Here is a 13,267-nt window from a genome sequence, read left to right as displayed (position 1 = left end):
GATGGTGAGTGACAGGTGCAATTAACAATGGATATGGTGGATATAAGTGTGGACGAATGTGGAGGCGTTGAGGTGGCTGTATTGTGGATGGGATGTGGATGGATGACAAGTGTATACATTGAGGTGGATGACAGAAATATAGCTGTGGTTGGTGTATTGCTACCTGGTGTGGATGGCAGCAGTGTAAATTATGGATGAAGATGGTTATGTTGTGCATGTGTCTAAAAGTGCAGTTCGGTGGATTAGGTAGTTGTGGCTTCGTTTGTGTGTGTGTGTGTGTGTGTGTGTGTGTGTGTGTGTGTGTGTGTGTGTGTGTGTGTGTGTGTGTAGGCGGAGGGGGGCCGTGAAAGGGATGGAAGTGGGTGTCGTATGTGAGGATGAGTTGGCATTTGGCTGGGCGCAATGAGTGGTTGCGTGTGTGTGTGTGTGTGTGTGTGTGTGTGTTTAGGTCTGAGCGAAAGTGAAGACGATTTTATGAGTGTGTCTTGGCATGTTAAGGGTGCCGGTAGGGTGGAGATGGTAAGGTGTGGGATGTGGTAGGGTGGGGGTGGTAGGGTGGGGATGGTAAGGTGTGCGTTGTGGCATGGTTAGGGTGGTAAGGTATGGGATGTGGCAGGGTGGGGGTGGAAAGGTATGAAGTGTGGCAGGGTGGGGGTGGTAAGGTATGGAGTGTGGTAGGGTGGGGGTGGTAAGGTATGGTGTGTGGCAGGGTGGGGGTGGTAAGGTGTGGAGTGTGGTAGGGTGGGGGTGATAAGATGTGGGGTGTGGCAGGGTGGGGGTGGTAAGGTGTGGGATGTGGCAGGGTGGGGATGGTAAGGTATGGGTTGTGGGAGGGTGGGGGTGGTAAGGTATGGTGTGGTAGGGTGGGGTTGGTAAGGTATGGGTTGTGGCAGGGTGGGGGTGGTAAGGTATGGTGTGGTAGGGTGGGGATGGTAAGATGTGGGGTGTGGTAGGATGGGGGTGATAAGGTATGGAGTGTGGCAGGGTGGGGGTGGTAAGGTATGAAGTGTGGCAGGGTGGGGGTGGTAAGGTATGAAGTGTGGCAGGGTGGGGGTGGTAAGGTATGGAGTGTGGCAGGGTGTGGATAAGGCAGTTTTACAGAGTAGGAATGATTGGATGAAGGGATGGCAGAGAATGAATGATTGGGTGTGGCAGGGTAAGACTGACAGGGTATGAGTAGGGATGAGAGTGTGGATATCTGAGTGCGGCAGGGTGGGGACGGTGGGGTGTGGGGGTTTTGGTGTGGGTTGTAGGGTGTGGCAGGATGAGGAGGTAGGCAAGGTGTGAATGATTGGGTGTGGCAATTGTGGTAGTGGTAGGCTATGGCAGGCTTAGGGGGTAGGGTGTGGATGTGGGTGTGGCGTGGTGGAGGCGGTAGGGTGTGGGTGTGATAGGGTGATAGCTGTAGGGTGTGGCTGAATGGTAGTGCCGGGGGGTGGATATGATACTGGTTGAATTGGGTGTGAGTGTCGGGTAGTAAAGTGGGTGTGAGGAGTCAGGGTGTGTGTGGGTGTAGGGTATTAGGGTTTGGGTGGGGGGGGTGTTGAGTGTGGATGTAGACTGCAGTGTGTGGGTGTGGAAGGAGGTGGGTGATGGTGGGTGTGGGTATGGTATAATGTAGGTGAAAGTGGGTGTGGGTGTGACAGGTGGGTGGCGAGTGTGGGTGTGGAGTGCAGTGTGGGTGTGGTAGGAAGTGGGTGGGGGGGGGTGTGGGCGGGCGATAAGAAGGGAGGAGACTCGCTCTGCCAGCCATCCTTTGAAGGCTATAAATATCAGTTGACTTCCCTCGCTTCTTCCCTACTTACTCCTCTCTCTCTCTCTCTCTCTCTCTCTCTCTCTCTCTCTCTCTCTCTCTCTCTCTCTCTCTCTCTCTCATACACACACAGACACAGACATACACACACACACTTCCTTCATTCTCCTTCCTTTCCTTTTTCCCTCCCTCTTTTCTTCTTACCTTCCTTATTCCATGTTTTAACTGAGTCAGATTTCACTCTCCACACCCCTCCTTCCTCCCTCGTTCTCGTCCCTCCCTTTCCCTCCCCTTCCACATCTCTTTTCCTCCCACTCCCCCCTCCCTTTACCTCCATTCCTGACATCCTTATCTGTTCCTTCACTTCTTCCCTGCCGTTCCTTCACCTCCCACTGCTCCCTCCCTACTTGAACCTGCCCTACCTGCCTCCCTTCCTACCCTCCCTCTCTTCTTTCACCCCTCCACACCCCTCCCTCCCCACACATCTTCCCAATTAACTACACCCTCATTCTGTTTTTACCTTCCGTGTGTGTGTGTGTGTGTGTGTGTGTGTGTGTGTGTGTGTGCGTGCAGAAGTGAAGAAATATTTGCAAACACTTGATAAATGAAAATAGACAGTAATTACTTTCGTTTATTAGAGCTTACAGACTTCTGCTCTCCCTTCTTACTGATATATTCCCAATCCTTCCTTCTCTTCTCTTCCTCGTCCTCCTCCTCCTCCTCATCCCAGCTCGCCCTCCCTCCTTTTTCCTTCACCTTCCACGTCATTTCTTCCTTCCTTCCCTCCCTCGTTTTTCTCCTTGCCTAGTTACACTCCTCTCTAACTTCTTCCAATCTTACTCTTCCTTCTTTTTCTTTATCCTCTACATTCTTTACTTCCCTCTCTTCCTTCCCTCCCTCTATCTTCCTTCTCTTCCTCCCTCTCTTCCTTCCCTCCCACTCTCTTCCTTCCCTCCCACTCTCTTCCTTTCCTTCCTCTCTCTTCCTTCCCTCCCTCTCTCTTCCTTTCCATCCTCTCTCTTCCATCCCTCCCACTCTCTTTGCCTGTCTCTCTTCCTTCCCTCCCACTCTCTTCCTTTCCTTCCTCCCTCTTCCTTCCCTCCCTCCCTCCCTCTTCCTTCCCTTCCTCCCTCGTCCTTCCCTCCCTCTCCTTTCCCTCCCTTCTCTCCTTGACTTTTCAGCGTCCTATCACCTCTTCCAAACTCTTCCAATCTTACTCTCCTTCATCCCTTCCTTGCTTCATCTCCCACCTTACTTGCCAACCATTCAGTCTTCCACAGCACTTAATGGTAGTTGTGTGTGGTATGTGATGGTGGTAGTGGAGTTAGGGTGGTAGTGGTGGTGGTACAGGTAGATGGTTGTGATGGTGGTGATAGTGGTAGTTGAGTTAGGGTGTTAGAAGACAATGGTAGGAGTGGTGATGGTGGTGGTGAGTTAGGATGATGGTGGTGGTGGTGGTGGTGGTATCAGGGGTGGTTGGTGTGTTTGGACGGTAGGGATTGTGGTAGTAGTGGTAGCTGAATCTGTTGGTAGATAGTGGTTGCAGTAGAAAATCGAATTGTGGTAGTTTTAATGTTGGTGGACTGATAGTGGTAGTGAATGTTGGTTGGTGGTGGAGGTAGTGTAGCATCTTCTTATAGTCTTTGTAGGACCTGTTCTTTGACCCTCCTCCCCCCTTCCCCCTCCCCTCTCCCCTCTCCACCTCCCCTCTCCCCTCTCCACCTCCCCCTCCACCCAGTTCAACCAGTCCACCCCTCGCCACTCCCCTCCACTCCCTCATGAATGAACACTACCATCATCTTCACCTCTACACCTCTCTCCTCGACACCGACCTCCACAGTTCTTCATCTCCTTCAGCTGCTACTTTTTTTTTTCCGTATTCTTCTTCTAATTCTTATACTCCCATCTCATGCCTCACCAATCACTACCTCGACATTACTACTACTACTACTACTACTTTCTCTACTTTTCTACTCCTCCCTCCACAGCATCCTCTTTCTCCTTCCTCCTCCTCTTCTCCTCCTCTTCTACTTTTACCTCTAGTGTTCTTCCTTCATCTCATTCGTTGTCTTCTTCTCATTCTTGTTGCTTTCTTTCCTGTCACACTAACTCATAGGCTTCATGATGAGGGATCACTGCCACTACCTCCTCCTCCTCCTCATTATTATTATTATTATTATTATTATTATTATTTGTATTATTATTATTATTATTATTATTGTTATTATTATTATTATTATTATTAGTAGTAGTAGTAGTAGTAGTATTGTAGTTGATGGTGCTTACGTTCTCATTGCCACTTATTTTTAACCTCATCCTTTTCCTCCTCCTCCACTTCCTCCTCGTCCTTCTTTTGTTGTTGTTGTTGTTGTTCAGTTTCCTATGCATTTTTTTTCACCTTCATTTTTCTCTTCCTCGTTATCCTTCTCCCCACATCTTTTTTTTTTTTTTTTTCAATGACCAGTGCTGTGTATTAATGGCTGTTTGTCTCCTTCAGGTACGTTGGCTCCACCTGTTAATTAACCTGTCGATGTGTAGAGCAGGTGAGTAGGCTGCGGTAAAGGTATGAGAGAGAGAGAGAGAGAGAGAGAGAGAGAGAGATTGATTCCTGATTCTCTCTCTCTCTCCCCGTTTCCCTGCTCATTGTACGTCACTTTTCCTGTGGTTTTTCTTATTTCCTGTTGCTTAGTTAGGCCTGCCCCAGTCTACAAAATTTCCTGCCTCTTTTATCATTATTATTATTATTATTATTATCATTATTATTATTATTATTATTATTATTATTAGCAACACTATTAACTTTTAGTGCTATTGGAGCGTTATCTTTATTATTATTATTATTGTTATTGAAGTTCCATGTGCCTTTCATTCATCTGTCACAGTTTCCGTAAACACACACACACACACACACACACACACACAGCTTCGTTACTCTTTTCTTACACCTCTGTGATTACAAATTAGCTCTTGTTATTAATATTAAGGTCCCACCACCTAAAAAGGACCTTCCTGTCTGTGTATCTGTGTAGCTCTCTCTCTCTCTCTCTCTGTATATTGTACCGTGGGAAATAAAGATAATGATGGGACGAAAGAGAGGACGATAGAATTAAGAGAAAGCCAAGATAGTGGAAGAAATGTGAATGAGAGGCAGAGGTTCTGGAGAGGGAGAGAAGGGAGGGAGAGGGGAATGTCGGTGCCACCACGTGAAGGCGTCCTGGGGTGGGGGGGGGAGAGAGTGAGTGAGTGTTTGTGTGTGTGTGTGTGTGTGTGTGTGTGTGTGATTTTTATTAAGCATTGCGTCAGTAACAAGCCATATAAGTGAGGTGGGAGGGTGTGGGTGCGTGATTGTTGCAGAGAGAGAGAGAGAGAGAGAGAGAGAGAGAGGAAGCAAGGAGAGATGAGAGGGAGGGAAGGAGAAAAGGATGAAAGGAGGAGACACAAAGGGGGAGAGAAAGGAAGGAAGGAGAGATGAGAGGGAGGGAGGGAGAAAGAGTGAAGGAAGGGGAAGAATCAGAGAAGAGAGAGAGAAAGGGGAGGTGAGAGGTAGGGAAGGAAGAAGGAAGGAGTATTGATGGAAGAGTGGAGATGGATTATTATTATTATTATTATTATTATTTATTATTATTATTATTATTTAGCTTGGTGTTGGTAGCAAGCCATATAAGTGATGGGGGAGGGTGTGCATGCGTGATTGATGCAGAAGGAGAGAGAGGGAGGGAGGGAGAGAGAGAGAGAGAGAGAGAGAAAGAGAGAGAAGGGGAAATGAAAGGGTAGGGAAGGGAAGGAGAGGAAGTAAGGAGAGAGGGAGAAGGGAGGGGAGAATCAGATTGAGAGAGAGAGAGAAAGAAAGAAAGAGAGAGAGAGAGAGAGAGAGAGAGAGGAGAAGGGGAAATGAGAGGAAAAGTTAGGGAAGGGAAGGAAGGAATGAGGGTGAAAGGAGAGGGAGAATCAAAGAGGGAAAGATAAGAGGGAGGGAAGAAGGTGAGCGAGAGAGAGAGAGAGAGTAGGGTAAGGGAAAGAAGAAGAAAAAATTGGATGAATTGGATGGGGGAAACTCCAGTGCTGTTTATATAGTTTTAATAATTCCGTTTTCATTATCAAGAGGAGTTGTAATGTGCAGAATGAGTCGGTAAAGAGAAAGTGTTAAGAATTTTTCCTTGGGTTCATCATGTTTTCGTGTCGTCAGTTCCCGTGATTATTTTTATTTCTCACGGTAGAGTAGGTGTTTGAGAGAGAGAGAGAGAGAGAGAGGTAAGGAGAGAATATGGAGAGAGAAGAAGAAAGGTGGGAGGATTTATGAAGGAACAGAGGTAGGGAGAGGGATAGCGGAGGGAAATTGAGAATAATAGAGATAGAGAGAGAGAGGAGAAGGATGTATGGAGGAACTGAGAGAGAGAGGGGGGGGAAAGGAGAAAATAAGAAGAGGGAAGAAGAGAAGAGGGGGAATGCATGTAGGAGCTGAGAGAGAGAGAGAGGAAAATTAAGAGGAATCTCGTGACTGATTATCAAAGAAGAATGTAGAAGAGGAGGAGAGAAGAGGGGTGAGGAGGGGAGGTAAGAAGGATATAAGAAGGAGAGAGAAAGGGTGGAGTGGAGGGAAGATTGGGGAGGAGAGAAGAGGAGAGGAGGTAAGGAGGAACTAATGAGAGGTAGAGAGGAGGAGGGTTGGAGGGGAAGGAAGAAGAGGGAGAATGAGTTGAAGGGGGAGGAAAAAACAAGGAGAGAAGAACAGTGGAGGAAGTGAGGATGAGAGAGAGAGAGAGAGAGAGAGAGAGAGAACCGAAGAACAATAGGGAAGGTACGGACTAAAGAGAATGTAAGAGGAGAGATGAAAGGTTTGAAGAAAATGGAAAGGACAAGAGGAGGGAGGGAAGGAGGGACTAAGAGGAGGGGAGGAGAGAAGAGCGGAGGGGAGGGGAGGAAGGGTGGAGAGGAAGGGGAAGTGAGGAGGAACTAGGGAGAGGAGGAGGTGATTATAGAGTCGTAGCACACAAAAGAAACCAGACACTGAGAATACGTAATTGGTCTTTGTTAGTGTGTGTGTGTGTGTGTGTGTGTGAGAGAGAGAGAGAGAGAGAGAGAGAGAGAGAGAGGTAGCTACTAAAACTAGGTGTAAATAGTTGCCAAAGATACGGGTATGTATGAACGTGTAAGAGTTTGTGGGTGGGGGTGGGAGGGGGTCTGTGGGGTTGAGGGTGGGGATTGGGGTGGAAGTTTTGTGTGTGTGTGTGTGTGTGTGTGTGTGTGTGTGTGTGTGTGTGTGTAAGTGGTGTTGCGTACATGACGTGATTGGCATACTGAAGTGTGTACGCGTGTTTTATAGCGAGTGGACTGTGTACTTGAAAACTCTCATGTACCCCACTGTCGTCTCAAAGTACACCTCTCCTGTTGTACTCTCTGTAGTACATTTCTTCTGTTTTACTCTGTTGGTTCACTCCTGCTGTACTCCGTGTTTTAATTCACTTCTGCTGTGTGTGTGTGCTTTTTTTTTTTGTTACACCTGTACTCTTTTCACCTTAACTTGGCCCAGATTTTCGTCCCTTTGCAGCTTATTTCACGTAGCTTAGTGTCAGGAGAAAAGACAGTGCAACGGCTCCACATCCTTTTCCCATAGCGCATCTTCGTGACTAGCATCATGAAATAGCGTTGATCTCTTGTTAAAACTTAGCATTCAAGATGATGGTTGGCAATTTTAGACCAAGCGAAAGTGAAAAGAGTATTGGTATAGATGATTTTATTGATATTAAGGAAAGACTGAGGTAAAAACTGTATTGTTGCCCCCTTATTCTCGTCGGTTAAGGAAGCTCCCTAACACCTTTTCCTAAGCGATTTAGTTTGCTTGCTAGACCTGACTGCCCTATTCTGTGTGTGTGTGTGTGTGTGTGTGTGTGTGTGTGTGTGTGTGTGTGTGTGTGTGTGTGTGATAGGGAGATTGAGACGAGGGGGGATGAGGGGTTTTGTGTGCGTGGGTGCACGTGTGTACGTGTCTGTGTTGTAGCCTACATGACGTGGTCTGGTGTCTGAAGTGTGTACGCGTGTGTACTAACGACCACCCTATGCACATCACATCGTGGGCAGAATTCTGAGTGACTCCAGATGTCTTAACCCCTCCCCCTTTGTCCTAACTCCTCCCCTTTTGTCCTAACCCCTCCCTTTTTGTCCCAACCCCTCCCCTTTTGTCCTAACCCCTCCCCTTTTGTCCCAACACTTCCCCTTTTGTCCCAACACCTCCCCTTTTGTCCCAACACCTCCCCTTTTGTCCTAACCCCTCCCCTTTTGTCCTAACACCTCCCCTTTTGTCCTAACACCCCTTTTATCCTGACACCTCCCTTTTTGTCCATACACCCACCCTTTTGTCCTAACCCCTCCCCTTTTGTCCTTACACCTCCCCTTTTGTCCTTACACCTCCCCTTCTGTCCTAACACCTCTCCTTTTGTCCTTACACCTCTCCACTTATCCTAACACCCCCCCTTTTGCGACTTAGTTTGCATATTACACAGAGGGGTACATCTTGACAGTCTTCTGTGTTATTTATGTACATTTTTATATTGACGTGGTTTTCCTTTTGTCCTAACACCTCCCCTTTTGCGACTTAGTTTGCATATTATACAGTGGAGTGCATCTTGACAGTCTCTTGTGTGTTATTTATATATTTTTTTATATAGACGTGGTTTGGATTAGTAATATAAGGTGGTATTGAGATATAAATATTTACCTTGCATATTAGACGTAAATATTTCCCTGTCTTATATGTAAAATTAACCTTCGCATCGCTCTCTCTCTCTCTCTCTCTCTCTCTCTCTCTCTCTCTCTCTCTCTCTCTCTCTCTCTCTCCTACATATTTCTGTGTCATGTGTACTTCGTAAACCTTCGCATCGCCAGGCTAGCTTACAGTAGTCTCTCTCTCTCTCTCTCGACATAGTTTGCTCCAGTAATGTGACGTGATACTGAGATGTAATGTGCAGAATGAATCCCTAAGGAGGAGGTGTTGCGAAATGATAGAGTTGATGGCACCGTGAGAGGGTTAAGGAAGGAAGGAGGAGGAGGAGGAAGATTAAGAAAGTAGAAGATGGGAGGATGGAGGAAGAAGTGAAGGAAAGGAGTAAGGAGAGAAGATGGGAGGAAGAAGTGAAAGAAAGGAGTAAGGAGAGAAGATGGGAGGAAGAAGTGAAGGAAAGGAGTAAGGAGAGAAGATGGGAGGAAGAAGTGAAAGAAAGGAGTAAGGAGAGATGATGGAAGGAAGGAGGAAGAAGTGAAGGAAAGGAGGAAGGAGATGGAAGTGAAAGAAAGGAGGAAGGAGAGAAGATGGGAGGAAGGAGAGAAAGAACAATGTAGGAAGGAGAATAGAAGGGGAGAAAGGAGGAAAGACAAGACAAAGGGAGGAAGGAGAGAATGAAGGAAAGAACAGTGTAGGAAGGAGAAAAGAGGGGTGAAAGGGGTGAGAGGAGGAAAGGAGAGAATAGGGAGAGAAGAAAGGAGAAAGGAGAGAAAGGAAAGAAAATGTAGGAAGGAAAAAGGAGAAACAGGAGGAAAGAAGAGAACAGGGCAAGAAGATGAGAGGAAGGAGGAAGGAACAAGGCAAGAAAGAGAAAGGAAAAACTGGAGGAAAGAAATAAGGAAGGAAGGAGGGAGAAAAGAGGAAGAGACGAAGAAGGGAGAAGGTGAAGAAAGGGAGAAAAGAAGGGGAGAAGAAAAGAAATGAGGGAAGGAAGGAAGGGAGAGGAAAGTAGGAAGGAGGGAGAAGGGATAAATGAAAGGAGAAATGAAAAGGAAAGTAGGAAGGAAAGAGAAGGGATAAATGAAAGGAGAAATGAGAAGGAAGGAAGGAGAGAAGAAAGGAAAGTAGGAAGGAAATGGGAGAGATAAATGAAAGGAGAATAAGGAAGGGAAGGAGAGAGGAAAGGAAGAAGCAGGCTAGCAACATTGGACGTGGGATAAAACATGGTAAGTGGAGGCCATGTTGGGTGGTTTATTTCTAAGGTTTGCGAGTTTTATATGAATGTGTGTGTGTGTGTGTGTGTGTGTGTGTGTGTGTGTGTGTGTGTGTGTGTGTGTGTGTGTGTGTGTGTGAGAGAGAGAGAGAGAGAGACCTTACAGCTGCGAGAATTAGCCTCACATTCACCTCCCTCCTCCACTCATCTCCCTCCCCCCTCCCTCTCCTCCTCCACCCACCCCACCCACTCTCCTCCACTCATCCACCCACATTCCTCCCACCTCCACTACTTATTCTCTCCACCCTGCATTCTCTCCATTACACACACTAGTTATATCATCTTCACATCTGGTCACTCTCTCTCTCTCTCTCTCTCTCTCTCTTCCTTTCCTTTCCCTCCCTCTTTCCTACCTCGTGCATTTTCGTCTGTTTCATTCCGTGTTTCTTACCCCCACACACCCTCCCTTATCCCCCCGTTTCATTCCCCATTCCCCTTCCCTTCCACTCTTCCTCTCTTACTCTACTTCTTCACTGTTTCATTCCCTGTTTCATGCCTCCCCCATCCACCATTTCCCTAGCCTTTTTGTCCTACTGTTTCATTCCGTTTCATGCCTCACACACACACCTTTTCACTAGCCTTTTTCCCCTGCTGTTTCATTCCCTGTTTCACACACACACACACACACACACACACACACACACACACACACACACACATTTAACTCCACTTTTAATTCTTCCTCATCCACACTTGTTCTTCTTTTACCACCTCTCTCCTGTTCCACATCTCCACCTTTTCACTTTTCCTCTTCCACCCTGACTCCTTTACCACTTCCCTGGTCCACATGCCTACATTTTCATCCTTCCTCTTCCACCCAGGTTCATTCTCTATTCCTCTTTCCTGCTCCACATCCCCACCTTTTAATTCTTCCTCCACATCACCTTTTCACCCTTCCTCTTCCACCTTGACTCTTCCTATAACCACTTTTCCACATCCCCCACCCTGGTTCATTCCACTAGGCTAAACCCCTTCCACCCTGTTTCACTCCACTTTAGTCCACCTTCACCTCCTCCACTGCATTTTTTTGGCTTAGCGTGCAAGACTTAGGTTTTTTTTTTTTTTTTTTTTTTTTTTTTTTAAATAACATAATCTGTTGTCTAGACTTGGGGAGGGGAGGTAGGTTGGGGGGAAGGGAGTTTGGGGACTGAGGGGAGGGGAGAGGTAGGTTGGGGGAGAGAGGGGAGTTTGGGGGGCTGAGGGAAAGGGAGAGGGGTGTTTAGGGGACTGACGGGAGGGGAGCGGTAGGCTGGGGGAAGGGGGGATTGGGGGACTGAGGGGAGAGATAGGTTGGGGGAGAGAGGTGGGTTGAGGGACTGAGGGTAGGGGAAAGGCAGGCTGGGGGGAGAGAAGGGAGTTGGGGGACTTAGTGGAAGGGAGAGGTAGGTTGGGGGACTGAGGGGAGGGGAGAGGTATGTTGGGGGACTGAGGGGAGGGGAGAGGTAGGTTGGGGGAGAGGGTTGGGGGTGTCATTATTTTAGTGGGGTTCATGGAAGAAGAGCTTTATTTATTTATTTTTTTATTTAATCGTCTGGCTATATTTCTGTTGTTATTTACTTCTCTCTCTCTCTCTCTCTCTCTCTCTCTCTCTCTCTCTCTCTCTCTCTCTTCCACTCCCTCACACAGACTCACTCTCCCTTTCACTCCCTCCCACAGTCTCTCTCTCTCCCTTCCACCCCTTTCCAGTCTCTCTCTCTACCTCGCCGCCCTTAATCTCAGCTACCATCATGTCACTCCCAATCCCATTCATTCCCTCCACCATCCCCTGATCAGAATTGCCAGTCACGCCTATGGGTACTTCGCTCGAGTTGGCAACACTGTGACTGGATTTGTTAAAGTGTTGTCATTATCGGGTGTGCATTACGAGAGAGAGAGAGAGAGAGAGAGAGAGAGAGAGAGAGAGAGAGAGAGAGAGAAAGCAAATACTTGTAGCAGAATAGAAGTTTTGTCATACTTCAAGATGGTGAATAAAAGCGAGAGAGAGAGAGAGAGAGAGAGAGAGCTTTGGGAGTGGCACGAAAAAGACATTCCAACATAATTGAGTTAGGGAGTGATGTTAAGGTCATGTGTGAGAGGAGCACCACCAGGCTCTCTCTCTCTCTCTCTCTCTCTCTGTTTGAGTATGTATCAGTTTTTATTATCTGTCTATCTTTATGTTTTATGTGTTTGTATATATGTATGTATGTATATTTCTCTCTACCTTTTTATCTGTCTGTATCTGTATGTAGTTGTTTATGTCTACACACACACACACACACACACACACACACACACACACACACACACACACACACACACACACACACACACTACCCCACCCCCACCAGCATCACTTTCCTTCCAACCACCACCAGTAGCCCATTCACTCAACTACTGCTACTACTACTACCTTGTCCACTACATTCACAGTACAATGTCATAATGCTACTGTGATTACGCTTTCCTTCACCGTAAGTAGGTTGGTATTGTGTGGATGTGGGTTGGACTTTCACTGCTATATTGCGTACTTACGATATTTGCTATCGGTGGAGGCGTCCATCATCCACTCACTTGATGTAGTGCTGCCTACTACTTCTTCCTTCACCTTCGTTATTCTTATTCTGTGCCTACCCTCCCCTCTTTCTTTTTCTCCCATCTTTCCTATCATTTTTTATTACCCTTATTTTGTTTTCAGGTGGCTGTACATTAAGTGACAAGGTATATGAGAGAGTGGGGTGTGAGCCGGGAGCGGGGCAGTGAAATGATGGGGGACAGGACGACATGGAGGCGATTTGTTTGTGGCCACCCCTTACGGGATTAAGACGTTTGGCAATAGATAGACAAGCCAAATGGTTTCCTGTAACCAAGGAAACCATTTACAAACGCTGGGTGGTAACCATATAACCAACCCACACATGTTCCCTACGTGTCAACAAGTGGGTTGGCGGAGGGTTAGTGCCCCTCCCTCTAAAACATTATCATAGTCAAACGGCCACCCCTTACGGGATTATGGCGTTGAGTATTTAATCTTACTGTATACTTCCGTTTGTAATAAATCCTTCCCCTATCCCCAAACACAGCATACGTATCGTAAAGTAGGATAATAACCACGCATATCCAAAAATAAATTCGTAAGGTAGCTCCCTAACACCTTTTCCTAAGCGATTTATTTTTGTTCATTACACCTTACTGTCCCCTTTTGTTTTAAAATGACTTTCAGTGTCGCCGTAGTGTAAATATTCACACATACACACACACACACACACACACACACACACACACACACACACACACACACACACACACACACACACAAGTAAACCGCTACGGAAAAGGTGTTAGGGAGCTTCCTTAACCAATGAGAATAGAAGCTCAAGTCTCTGATCAACACTTCGAAGACAGTATCACGGCGTAGGCTCCTTGACACCTTTTCCTAAGCGATTTAATTTTGTATTACACCTCACTGTACCCCTCTGTCTTACAAAAAATACTATAAATATTAAGTAAAAGGATATACAACCACCCATATGAGGAAAATAAATCG

The 13,267-nt window shown here is 46.8% G+C and overlaps 1 protein-coding gene across 9 annotated transcripts in view; it reads left to right on the top strand.

Annotated features, from left to right (window-relative positions):
• Window positions 1–13,267, top strand: part of hts (adducin 1-like protein hts) — a 242,199-nt gene that overhangs the window by 31,444 nt on the left and 197,488 nt on the right. The gene's annotated exons all lie outside the window — the stretch shown is intronic.

This window comes from Coenobita brevimanus, chromosome 52 (genome assembly GCF_032717465.1).
Source record: "Coenobita brevimanus isolate Jiangsu-jjx chromosome 52, ASM3271746v2, whole genome shotgun sequence".
NCBI lineage: Eukaryota > Metazoa > Arthropoda > Malacostraca > Decapoda > Coenobitidae > Coenobita > Coenobita brevimanus.
The sequence above is the reverse complement of the archived record's forward strand: the minus strand, read 5'-3'. Positions and strand labels throughout refer to the sequence as shown.